This window comes from Lissotriton helveticus, chromosome 8 (genome assembly GCF_964261635.1).
Source record: "Lissotriton helveticus chromosome 8, aLisHel1.1, whole genome shotgun sequence".
NCBI lineage: Eukaryota > Metazoa > Chordata > Amphibia > Caudata > Salamandridae > Lissotriton > Lissotriton helveticus.
The window spans coordinates 1274842023-1274855904 of record NC_136069.1 but is presented as its reverse complement, the minus strand read 5'-3'; positions in this window follow the sequence as shown (position 1 = coordinate 1274855904).

Below are 13882 nucleotides of genomic sequence, written 5' to 3'. Positions count from 1 at the left end.
CGCAACCGCTCGCGATGAGGAACTACCAGTCCCCGTTAACCCCTTCGACGCTCATGACGAGCTCAGCTCGTCATGGAGTTGCCATTCACTTCAATGGAAATTACATTACAAATCTGCAAGAGCCTTAGCACCCAAGTGGTTAAGTAAAAATCTACTCGAGCTGCAGCAAACTACAGCTCGCACTGTGCAAGATGCCGTATTCAATGATTGCACAGTGCCAGATGCTTGTCCGCACTGTGCAATCATTGAAAACGGCATCTTGCACAGTGCAAACAAGGTACTACGCAGTTCGCGTAGTGCTATGCGTAGCTTGCGTAGTGCGAAGTGCACCTCGCGCAGCTACGTGTAGCGCTACTCCGCAAACTACGACCAGCTCTACATAAGATTGTACATACATGCGAGCAGAATATAACTTAATAAGGTAAAATGTTACTTAATAGGCAAGGCAGAGAATCATAGATGTTAGAGTTGATAAGCAAAATAACTATTTTAAAAACTGACATTTTGAGAACAGACGAGCCATGATCCAATTAAGGCAAGAACGTGTTCAATAGAATTGATCTTACTTCCTATTTGAACTCCGCCAAAAAGTTTGCGGTTTGAGTAGCAATGAGTTAGCACTTCTTGAAGGTCTGCTACCACATGATAATTCCAGTTTTTGAGCCAGTTATCCAAGTGATTTGAAGTGGAGGGTTTTGTGCGTCAGACAAGCAATCTTTAACTGTTTTTTTGCTTCGTAGGGTAACCACTTTAGAGATCTTAAGGCTGGGGAAATGTGCTAATTTCTTTTAGTGTCAGTGATCAGTCTAGCAGCAGCATTCAGTGAAGCCCTAAGTGGGGCTAAGGTATATTTGGGGAGGCCACAGAGCGTTGCACTTCCATAGTGTAGCTTAGGAAGGACAAGTGCTTTTACCACCGGCTTGAATAGTTTTAGGTTTCTAAGAATCCTTATTTGGTGATTTGCACCCTTGCACATCAAACTAATAATTTTCTTCATGTTCAGGTGTGAGTCCAGGGTGATTCTAAGAGTCGATGATAACCAGGAAGCAGTTGAAGGTAGTTAGGTGTTTTATCCAGAGGTCAATCTTGAGTGTATGCTTCGGAGGGGAGATGAGAAGGAATTCTGTTTTGGTGGTGTTCAGCAGGAGATGGTTTTCAGTTAGCCAGTTTTGGATAATCGTCAAGGATGAATTGAGTGAGATGAAGTCTTCAGAAGAATTGATTTTCAGATAAAGTTGCGTGTCATCTGCATACATATGAAAAAGGATGTTCGTGGATGATAGAACATTGGCTAGTGGTTAAAGGAAAAGAATAAAGAGTATAGGAGAAAGGGCCGAGCCTTGCAAGACCCCCATGGAAACTGCAGACGGATGGGATAAGGTATGATTCACCTTAACACTTTGGGATCTATTGTGAAGGAAGAAATAGAACCATTGCAGTATGAAGCCCAAGAGGCCCATCCTGTGTTCCAGAATAGCTAGGTTATGGTCTAGCATGTTTAAGATATCATCAATGATGTGGATGAGTGGCGATTCAGTACTGTAACCACTCCTAAAGCCAGATTGGTATTGATCCAGGAGATTGAAAGTCTTGATGTGCATGCAAAGTTGCGATTGGACGCATTTTTCTAATAGCTTAGCCAGAGTAGGGATGTTGGAGATGGGGCGGAAGTTGTTGAGATCAGAACTGTCCGCATCAGTTTTTTTTAGAATAGGTGAGACCTGGGCTGCTTTTAGACATTCTGGCATCTTGCCTTGAGTTAAAGAGGCATTAACAATTTTAATCCAAAGGGGGATGAGGGCCTCCTTGATTTCTTTGAAGACAGCTGTTGGCAGTGGCTCGCTAAAGTGACTCGAAGGGTTAATGCTTAGCAGGGTTTTGTAGATGTCATCCTCACTGAGGGGCAAGAAGGAGTTTCATGTTGCCCTGTTCTTAGTGCTGATACTGAGTGGCTTTTTGATTCACCGAAAGAACAGGCTGGACAGTCCTCTCAAGTGATGAAAGAAAGAAGGGCCCTCTTTGCTTTGAGTTGAAGGCTGATGGATTTAGTTTTCTCTGTAAAGAAGATAGACAGTTCAGCACAGGAAGTAGACTTGTCTGCTGAGTCAATGTGATTGGAGGCTATCACTGCTTGCTGTTTGACAATTTCAAAAACTTTTTATGGGCGATTAGAGGCTTGTCTAAGCTGGGATCTGAAGTGGTCAGCCTTAGACATTTTGCTTTTTTCTTGTAGGAGCTCCTAACTGATCTAAGAGCTTTTAAGTGACAGGCGGATGGTTTTGATCTCCATAGACGTTCAGCTGCTCTTACGTTGCGGCGATCCGAGTTTAGGTTGTTGTTGAACCATGGTTTGGAGACTTTGGAGGGAATATTTTTTAGTTGTAAAGGTGCTATTGAATCCATAATATCAGGCATAGTTGAGTTGTAGAAGTCTGTGAGATCATGAACATCCATCAGGTCGTCTTGGGGAGACAGGGCATTTTTACAGTCTGTAGCTAGATAATCCATGTTAATATTCCTGAGGTCCCCTTTCCACTGTTTAACATTCTTGGGTTGGATATTTTTTGGTATCACCTCCCTATTGATAAGGAAGAAGATGCTGTAGTGGTCAGGCCAATCACAGGGAGTAATGTCTACCAATGTGATGGTATTACATTTTAAAATAATGAGGGCCAGAATTTTTCCTTTGTTGTTAGTTGGCCGGTCACAGAATTGAATAAGGTCCATCTCTGCTAGGAAAGCGTTAAGACAGATCACTGTTTGGACATTTTGTTTAGACCAGTGAAGGTTGAAGTCACCAAGGTAGATTTGGGATAGAGAGTGATCATCATTGAAGGGGATAGTTTCCATTAGTTGTTCGATGAAGAGTAAGTTATCGCCAGAAGGGTGGTAGAAGGTATGTAGTTTGCATATTGGGAGGTGGTTACTAAAGATGCTGAGGCACAAGTATTCAGCTATGGATGAGGTGGAAGTCTCAATGTGAGAGAAAAATAGTGTGTTCCGGTATATACAGGCTAATCCCCCGCCCTGTTTCGTGATTCTGTCTAGACGGATTATGTCATGACTAGGAGATCTAATATAGGGGTGGAGGATGGATTTAGCCAGGTTTCCATGAGGATTATGATATCTAGCTCATTGTTTTGTTTGAGGTTTAATATATCTGTGGCATGCATTTTTGCTGATCTACAATTGAGTAGTGAACATTTCAACGGAATAGGCGGGTGTAATGTAGGCGACCCTTGAGACTGTCTCCAGACAGGTCGCTCCCCACGCCGTGCAGCTCCACCTGACTGCGCCTGTGTCCTCAGCCCAGCTGCTGCCGCTGTGACTGTGCCCAGGGTTGGAGACGCGCCGTAGGTTCTGCTCGATCACCTGTCCTATTTATTTCATTTGTACTATGGTTGTCTACTGTATTGTACTGTGCTCTTTTTCTGCTGCGTCTGGTTTTTGTTTTGTTGTTCAGTGTTTTCTCACCTATTGTTTCCCCTCGCCGTCTCTCTCCCTCCCGTTTTCCTGCCGCTGCGTCCCTGCGGCCCACCCCCTTGTCGCCCATTCGCCTCCCCGCTCCCGCCTCCCAGCTGCTCCTCCCTCCCACCTCCCCTTTTGTGGCAGCCGCTGGCGCGCCAAAAAAGCCTCCTAAGGCAAGCCGTCTGTGCCCGTCCACGCCTGGACCGTACCCAGGGCCAGAACCCCTTGCCCCGCAAACACCACAATGCCCGATTCCTCTACAATGCCAGCACCCTCCATGCACTCAGCTCCGAACGAGAACACACCTGCTACCGGGCCACCCTGAAGCGCACCCAAGGACCCTTCTCCTGCCGGAACTGCAGCTTCACCAGCATCTGCCCCGCCAAACAACAGTCCAGGAAAGAGCCCAACTACCTCAGATGCATCCTCCTCAACACCCACTCTGCCCGCAAACACGCCGTTGGACTCTGGGACCTACTCGACTCAACCTCCCCAGGTGTTGCCTTCCTGACAGAGACCTGGCTGAAGCCCACCTCAGCACCCGACATCGCCATGGTCGTCCCAGAAGGCTACAAGATCACCCGCAGTGATCGCACAAACGGAGTAGGAGGAGGAATCGCCATCATCCACAGGAACACTCTCAGAGTCTTGACCAACACCGACGGCACCCTCAGCAGCGCAGAACACCTGAACTTCCAGATCATCACCACCCTCAGAGGAACCCTCATCTACAGACCCCCCCAGACCCGGCTACAGTTCAGCGACTCAATCGCCAACTTCATCAGCACACATGCCCTCGCCTCCACGGACTACATCCTCCTCGGGGACCTGAACTTCCACCTCGAGAAAACAACGACACCAACTTCACCATCCTGATCGACAACCTTGCCAACCTCGGACTCAGACAACTCATCCCAACACCCACCCACTCCACCGGCCACACACTCGACCCCATCTTCTCCGCAAGCCCCCACGTATCCTGCAACCACACCACCGAACTCCACTGGATCGACCATCGCTGCACCCACTTTACCTTCAGGAAGCCCACCATGCACCTCCGCACCCAACAGATGCCTCAATACTGCTGGAGCAAAGTCACCGAACACCAGCTAATGACCACACTCAACCAGAGCCCACCCGCCGACCCCACCGACCCCAACATCGTAGCCTGCAACCTCATAGAGTGGATCCATGACTGCTTCAACACCTTCGCCACGCTCAAGAAATCCTCCAACAGTCACACCAGGAAGAGAGCCAGCTGGTTCACCGAAGACCTCAGGCCTCCAAAAAAACCTGCCAAAAACTGGAAAAGAAACTGGCTACGCAAACGAACACCGGACAGCTACGCAGCCCAACAGAACGCCACCCGCAGACACCATCACCTTATCAGATCCGCCAAAAGGTCCTCATTCAAAGACCGCCTAGACAACAATGCACACAACAGCAAAAAGCTCTTCAACATCGTGAAGGAACCTCAGCTCCAAGACCAACGACATCCCATCCTTTGCAAGACCTGTGCGACTCACTGGCCACCTTCTTCCACCGCAAGATTGCCGACATACACAACAGCTTCAACGCCACGACCGCCCCGACAACTACTGAGACCTTCGCCCCCATGACCACCACCGCACCAACCGCCTGCTCTCCTGGACCAACATCAACAACGACGACACCAGCAAGATCATGAACATCATCGACTCTGTATCACCGTCAGACCCATGCCCACACCTCATCATCAACAAAGCCAGGACAGCCATCGCACCCCATCTCTGAAAAGTAATCAACATCTCCTTCAAGACAGCAACCTTCCCGGAGAGCTGGAGCACGCCGAGATAAACGGCTTACTCAAGAAACCCAAGGCTGACACCAAGGACCTCAAGAACTTCCGGCCCATCTCCCTGCTCCTGTTCCTGGTGAAGGTCATCGAGAAAACCGTCAACAAACAACTGACCCGCTACCTTGAAGAGAACAGCATCCTGGACCCTTCTCAGTCCGGGTTCCGCAGCAACCACAGCACTGAAACCGCCCTCATCGCCACCACCGATGACATCAGGACCCTGCTAGACAACGGAGAAACAACGGCCCTCATCCTCCTGGAACTGTCAGCTGCCTTCGACACGGTCTGCCACCGCACACTACGAACATGCCTCCACGACACCTGGATCCAAGAGACGGCCCTGGACTGGACCACATCCTTCCTCTCCAGCAGAACACAGCGCGTCCATTCCCCCCCCTACCGCTCTGAAGCCACCGAGATCATCTGCAGCGTAATCCAGGGCTCATACGTCGGCCCACGCTGTTCAACATCTACATGGCACCTATCGCCCACGTCGCCTGACAGCACGACCTCAACATCATCTCCTATGCCGATGACACCCAGCTGATCCTCTCCCTCACCAATGACCCCCACACCGCCAAAGCCAACCTCCACGAAGGAATGAAGGTTGTCACCGAATGGATGAGAAACAGTCGACTGAAACTGAACTCGGACAAGACGGAGGTCCTCATCCTCGGATCCACGCCTTTGGCCTGGGACGACTCCTGGTGGCCGACCGCACTGGGAAAAGCTCCAACACCCACCGACCATGCACGCAACCTTGGGGTCATCCTCGACTCCACCCTCTCCATGACCAAGCAGGCCAACGTTGTCTCCTCCTCCTGCTTCAACACCCTCTGCATGCTCCGCAGGATCTACAAATGGATCCCCATCGAAATGAGAAGAACGGTCACCCAGACCCTCGTCAGCATCAGGTTGGACTACGGAAACATACTCTACGCCGGAGCTTCGGCCAAACTACTTAGACGACTGCAACGCATCCAGAACGCCCCTGCACATCTGATCCTTGACATCCCTCGCCGCAACCACATCACACCCCACCTGAGAGACCTGCACTGGCTTTCCGTCAACAATAAGACAACCTTCAAGCTCCTCACACAGAGCACTCCAAAACACCGGACCAGCGTACCTCAACAGGCGACTCAGCTTTTTCACCCCCACCCGCCAGCTCCGCTCCATTGGCCTCGGCCTCGCAACAGTCCCCCGCATCCAAAGATCGATCTCCGGTGGCAGATCTTTCTCCCACCTCACCACCAAGACCTGGAATACCATCCCCACCCACCTACAGCAGACCAAGACCTACTGAGCTTCAGAAGACTCCTCAAAACCTGGCTCTTCGAGCAGTAGCAGCTCCCCCCACCCCCAGCGCCTTGAGATCCTAACGGGTAAGTAGTGCACTCTACAAATGATATGATTGATTGATTGATTGATTGATTGTGATGTTCACTTGCTTGAGATTGTTGCTATTTGTGACTCCGTGGCTGTTAGATGGTTCCCTATTTGGGTTGGCTAGAATGGATTGAATTTGGGCCATAGGGACCTTGTCAGTATCTAGATTGATCGAATAGGAGAGGAGTATATCCTCAATCTCGCTGACCGCAAGTTCCACCCTTGTTCTTCTAGGGCGGGAGAGGGCATTGGGGAGGGGTAGCGTATTAGAGATAGGGAGCTGGTCGAGGCCGATGAATGCAGTGGTGGGGGCTGTCTGCGGCTTTCCTAGGGAACTAATAGGCCTAAGCAAGGGCCGATGGCTGGGTGAGCAAGCTATCAGTTCATGGAATTTGTGGATAAGTAGGTTCACTTGGAGAGATAACTTGTCCAAATGCGCTACCAAGTCTGAGTGTTGGCTTGAGGATAGGAGCAGAGGGGTGGGAACCTGCTGAGAGGGGGTCCTCAAGTGATATCTGGATGGGGTAATAAGGGGGTGCTAGGTTCTTGGGATGGGGATGCTTCCTTATGGATAGGTGGGAGCGAGGCTCGATTGGAAGGAGTGGCAGGGGGGATGGTTGGTAGTTAGCCTGTTGTGGATTGAAGCATAGGTGCTCAATGTGTTAGGATAAGGAGATATTGTTGGTATCAGTCGTGTGTGTCCCCTCTCAAGGGAAGGCTTGGCAAGTGCATCCCTATATGAGAGAGTATCGTCAGACAGTGGGAGGGGAGGAGTAATGTCTACCAGGGGTCTCACGATGGGGGAGATGCCGAGATTCAGACTTTCTAACGGTGAGAAGGTGGACCATTTAGCCCATCACCCGGATGAAAGGACGGTCGCTTGGTTTGGGGGGCTACTACAGTGGATAGAGATTCCTCTAGGACCGCAAGCTGGTGAGGGGAATAAAGCCAACTAGGACTATTACAAATAGCAGAGGTAGAGGAGCAGGACAACTGAACTAGTAAGGTAAGTCGGAGAAAAAGAGGCTTTAGCAGTCACAGCTGTCTTGAGGGAGGGGAAAATATGGTCCATCTTGGATAGATTTGACATAGAGGCTTGCATGAGAATGATGCCATTATTGTAGAGAGTAATGATGGCATTGGCTCTGAGGAAGGGTGAGGGTGATGTCATTAATTTGAGACCATGAGGTGTTTTCCTCGAGTCTTTAATTCGGAGCAAAGAAAGAAGATCTTCTGCCAGCAAGCCCGGTTTCTGGTGTAGAAAATGAGGTCATTTGAGGGAATACACTTTTTTGTATAGACGTAGACGTCGGAGATTAATGTTTCAGGACTAGATTTGAGTAGTCGGTGTTTGTAATTGTTTGCAGCATTTTTGGTGAGTTTCAGTGGATAGTTGATAGTGAAGGCATTGGCTTCAATAGGGTCAGGAATTAGTTCCATTCTAATGGAGATCCATGTAGGGGATTATAACAGTGGGGCCACGTATCATGTAACAGGGGGAGAGAGGGAGCTAAACTCAGAAGGCAGTTAGTGGTGACAGCGGAGCCGGCGGTACCATGAGCGAGTAAATCAGATGAAGATAATGAATAAGTCAGTAGATCTAAGAGAGACTACAAGTGTGCCTGGTAGGAGCTAGAAGGAGTATAATCACTTAGGAGGCGCTAAAGGAAATGGCAAATTCCAGTTTGACCCGTTTGTTGAATGAGTGTTGTTTTGAGGGAGTCCTACTATAGTGTTGCTGCAATGTTCGTTACATAAGAGGCCTGTCCACAGAGCCTGGCCTACTTAAAGAACAATAATGTATGGGCCTGGGTGTATGGAAGATTTATATACTAGCGATTGCATTTGATGATGAGATGCACTAACTTAATTGATCCACAATATAGTAGTGGATGCAGAGTTGCACCCTCTAATGAGCCACAATCATGGAGGTTTAAGTGTGCGAGAGTGTTCGAGTTAAATTGAAATACGTCCAAATTGGTCCAGCCATTGATTAATGAAGATTACCAGGTCTCAGTCAGCAGTTAGATTGAGAAAACTGCTAATAATATGCCCAGTTCAAGAAGGCCGCTGCTACTGTACGCTCGGTCTTCTATCTATTCCTAAGAGGAGGGACAGGTGAGGACTTCTTCTCTCTCTCTGGTTCTTGGTAATGGTAGTTTTAAAATGGCGGATCAGGAACAGACAAAAGAAAATGGTGCCTATCAAATGATCTTACAGTGACTTGAAACAAAATGAACCGATTTACTTAGCTGACTCGGGATGTGATTAAACAAATAGATTGACCAGCAACGAGCTGTTATGCCAGACGTTCTCGGGGCCAAGATGCCAGCCGGTCAGTCTTCAGAGGGGGCAAGAGCGATCAGGAACCCCGACCAGACTTCGGTCGCAAACCATGGCTGATAAGATGGCGTGATAAGATGACAGGTACTTTTGAATTCCGATCTCTAAAGCAGTCAATTGTAACTAAATACAAGAAATTGTATCTTCGCCAATCAGTTATGGAAAGTTAGTACACTCAACTCTCAAAAGTTAATAACGCATGTGAGATGGACAAAAGGAAAAATAGAGAAATACAACTATTTATCAACCAACATTTACAGTACTGTGCATCCACTGAAGGTGAATTATGCATCTTAAAGACTCAATACTTCCAGACCTATATGATTGCAATGGATGTTTAGACAAATACTCGTGCACAGCAACATAACACCTGCAAAACCAATATTCTGACTCTTGGGGGGAGATGTACAAAAAAGTCATGCAACACAGCGCAGACCCCCGCAAGGCTGCACTGCACTGCGCCACAGGGAAGGAGCAGGAGAGCAGCATATTTTTAGAGATATGTCTTTCTCATGAACTTCCCCTTGTGCCGGCACTGATTTCAGCGCCAATGTGCCATGCACACACATTAGCTCTATAGCCCTAGGGTGTGTGTATGAGTCTAGCATAGGTTTTGTACAGTAAGGGTACCCTTCTTTTACAGAATACGATGCCTAGATATGATGTAAAGCTTTCCCCACTTTGTATGCGTGCTGCACAGTGATTCTGATGATTCTGAGAGCTGGCCACCATAGAGATGGGTGTGCTTTGTATTTCATCCCACTAAAGCGGGTAACAATCTTCCTCTACACTTGATACCGCGGAAAACCACCCCAGGTTTAAAAAGTGGTTTTTGATCTCAACCAGGTCTCAGTGCTGGGATCCCCGTAGATTTCATCGTTAATTCCGCAAATATCCATCATCATCATCTTCACCATTATCATCATTGTATCATCATTAAGCTGGTGGATAGCTGACATTTTTAGAAAAGGTATACATTATTCTAGAGAGTAAATAGCGTTTTGCACTTTGCTGCCTCATTCAGAATCTATATTCTTTGACGCAATGGGCCCAGGCAAGTTCACTTCAAACTGCTTTTTCTGTTTTTGGAGCTGGGTACATTTGTAGTCATGCTGGTGCTTTTAACAATTTACATATGTTGTTTTGTTCTGATATGTTGTTCTCTGGTTGCAGTATGTTATGATGGCTTTTAGATCATCTTGATTGAAAAACAATTGTTAATGCTTCCTTTCAGAGTCAAACCGAGATGTCGAAAGTGCCCTCATGTTCCATGATTCTCTCTCTATGAGGCTTGAAAGTCAATTTCTGCTTTTAAACTACTTGTAGCAGGAAATGAGGAAGTTGTGGGTGGGTATGCCTATAAGAGGGCTGGTAAAAGGGGTACAGAGTCTGAAAAGCACATTAGCTTTTAAGGCAACAAAACATATGATGTGAGATCGAAAGTACTTCGCTATATGTGTGCTAACTTTACCAATCCAATACAGGCTGTCTCCTCCTAAAACCCGCATAATTAGTACTTACATAGATAAAATGACATAGGAGCTCTTCTACTTAGACGCGTTTTATTAATAAAACCGTATTCACCGGCGTTCATTGCCTAACTTTCAGTGGAATTATTACTCTGCTAACGCCACCACGTACTGTTTGAAGCTAAATTGCAGTGTCATTTGAAAGAAAATGTAACTTAAGGCTAGCAACTTAAAATAATATAAAATTATGAAATGCAAGTGAGATGCTCTGATTTTGCCTTGTTTTTCTACGTGTTTTCGAAAATATGTTTCACTGTTTTTAAGTTAGCGTTTCCCTTTCACTAAGAATAGGAGTGATATCTGTGAAGCTCGTTCTGCGTTTGAAATATAACGCTTATCCATCCTGCCCCGGCTCTTAAGCCGTGCCAGGCAAAGCAGCCGTGGCCCGTGCTGGTAAGAGCAGTTGGGCCGTGTGGGGATTTCGACAGGCGACAAGGGAAAAGTAATTATATATTTAATTTTCTCTTGTGATCTTCTATGCAATCCGCTTCAGTCCGGCCCCACCGCTCTTACCTGCACGGGCCCCGGCTGAGTCAAAGTACATAACCATTGGATTCACCAATTTTGGTGGACAGATTGAAACCTACCCTGAATTTAATAAGCATTGGTGGATGTATGACGGTACAACGCGTACCGTTACAACGCGTCCCTTTACGACACAGTTTTAACAACGCAAGTCATTACAACGACTTGCGTTGGGGGGCGCTGATAGTGAATAGTTTAATTTACTATTTCAACACCAGTCCCCGTGGATAGTAGGGAAGGTGTTGGATAGTAAATTAAACTATCCCCTATCCTAAAGCGCACTCCAGCGAAAGTCGTTGCAACGACTTTTGTTGTTAAAACTGCGTCGTAACTGTACCGCGTTGTAGCGCTTCCGTTGTAAAGGATGTTTCTTGCATTGGTATTACTTATTGAAGGGAAATGCTGTTTAGACCACTTAAAGCAGCATCATTGGCGTGTAGCAGTAGTGGTGTGTTCATTAGGCCTAATCTCTTGATGTTCAGTTTCCAAGTATCCCACATGATTTAAAAATACAGATTGAAAAGGAATGTAATAAGCAATGAGACCTCATTGACCTCTTACTTCATTTACTTTTAGTTAGGCCCACACCTAACTGCAGTTACAATGGCAATGTAGACATTGAATTAGTCCCACCCACGACTCATCTAACCCTATCTATTTCAGGATTTAATTACACATACCCTTCTGCTATATTAATACTATATAGCGAATTGTTCTCTGTTTTTTTATTTCACTGACTTCCAATATTTGTAGGTATAATTATAACTGGCTCCTGCTTAAGTAGCAATTAATCTTGAAATAATACAGGGGTCAGAAATTTTATAGGACTGACCACTGGTTCTGCCAATTGCCAGGGTTGCAAACCATAGAATATCTAGTCTTTATTTGGGTTCTTCAGTCGGGTGTAGCTTGGTTCCAATGGCACAGTGAGCACGGGACCCACATCTTATTAGGGCAAAACTGCTCTCATGTTGTGTTAGACCTGACGTCCTTGGGATGGTATTCCCTCAAACCTTTTGCCTTCCCCATACCTCTTTCCTGAATTTGTTTTTGTTGGATTTATGGTTCAGTGCACTTTACCACTGCTAACCAGTGGTAAGGTACTTCTGCTCTCTTCTTCAAATATGGTTCAATTGGCCTACACCTAATTGGCACCTTTCATTTACTTGTACGTCCCTAGTAAGTGGTACTACATGTACCCAGGGCCTATAAAATAAAAGCTAAAATGGACCTGCAGCACTCATTTTGCCACTCCCTAAAAAAGACCTGTAAAACATGTCTGAGGCCTGCCACTGCGACCTGCAGTGCAGTTTTGAACTGCCATTTCGATCTGGCAAAAAAACCTTTTTGTCAGCCCTTAACCTTTCTTTTTAATACTTATCTGTCACCCTTATGGAATACCCTACAGGTTCATTGGAAGGGTGCATTGTATTTAAAAAGTAGGACATGTGTACTTAAGATTTGCATGCCCTGGCAGTAAAAAAATACCTAAAATAGTTTCTCACTATTGTAAGGCCCATTTTTCCCATTGACTAGCACTGGTTAGCTTATTATATTTAATACACGCTAACTTCCCATAGGGAGAAGGTAGGGATCTGGAGTTTACACTCAAATGAATTGTTATTTAAAATCCTTGTTTATTGCAAAGTAGATTTTTTTTTTACAGCTTTATTTATGAAACCTTTTTTTTTAATTGTCCACAGACAAGATAGTCCATTAGCTGACTACAAGAAGAAATCTTACAGATAGGATTGAATGCATTACAGGAAAACCTTTTGCAATAGATTACGATTGAGTAAGGTTCAGGGCGATTTCAAAAACATTCAATGTGTGACATAGAGCAGGGTCCCTTGGTGTAATACATGCATTGAGCAGGGGCCGTCCTGGCCCCTTCAACTCAGAACTATGTTGTATCACATCCTGTGCTCAGACAGTAAAGTAGGATTTTAAGTCACAATTCGGAAAATGCTTCACACAACTAGAAATCGGTGAATAAAAAACTGAACACGTAGGTAATTCTTTAATTGTATGGTGTATATAAACAGAGAGAAGGCGAGATTTTTAACACACTGACACACATTTATCTATGTATACTCACTAGATTTCATCTACACACTGAGTCAGATTAGAAATCAAGAAGCTCTGATGAGAGTCCCATGAGCTTCACTGGGATTTGAAATGCTTCGGCATCGGCATTTATCTGAAATTGAAAGAATAGACTGGCATTTCCTGCCCCCTTTTCATGTATTAATACCAAACCTAAAGGGTCTATTGCAAAAACTAGTGTGTAAAAAGAATGTGCATTACTGTATGTCTTAAACTGTTACACATTTGTTGCCACAATATTTTTTGATAATTTGATTGTTTTTGAATTATGTTTTTGAATGTCTAAATGAATCGTGTTTCCTTTATCTTCAGACGCTTTAAAAATTGAGAAGGAGATCTGAAATGTTAAAACAAAAAGATTTAATAAATCATCAGATCCAAGCGTAATTCAGCACTGGTTTTTGTAGTGCGTCTGTATAATTAAATAGCATTTTCACAAAACAGTAGCCAGGTCCTTCCCACACTTTCTAATTTTAGAAAATTCGCATTTTCTTACCCCAACCATCTGGACTTCTGCTAGTGTACTGGGTCACATGATTGTGAATGGCTCCACTGTTGGACTTGTGTTTTGCTTCCAGACAGTAACACAAAGGAGGCTTAGGTGTGGACAGAATGTGCCATCCTGACAGGATGATTGGGGAGAGGCTGTACTCATGCCATTTACATTTCAAGGGACTTTGTCTCC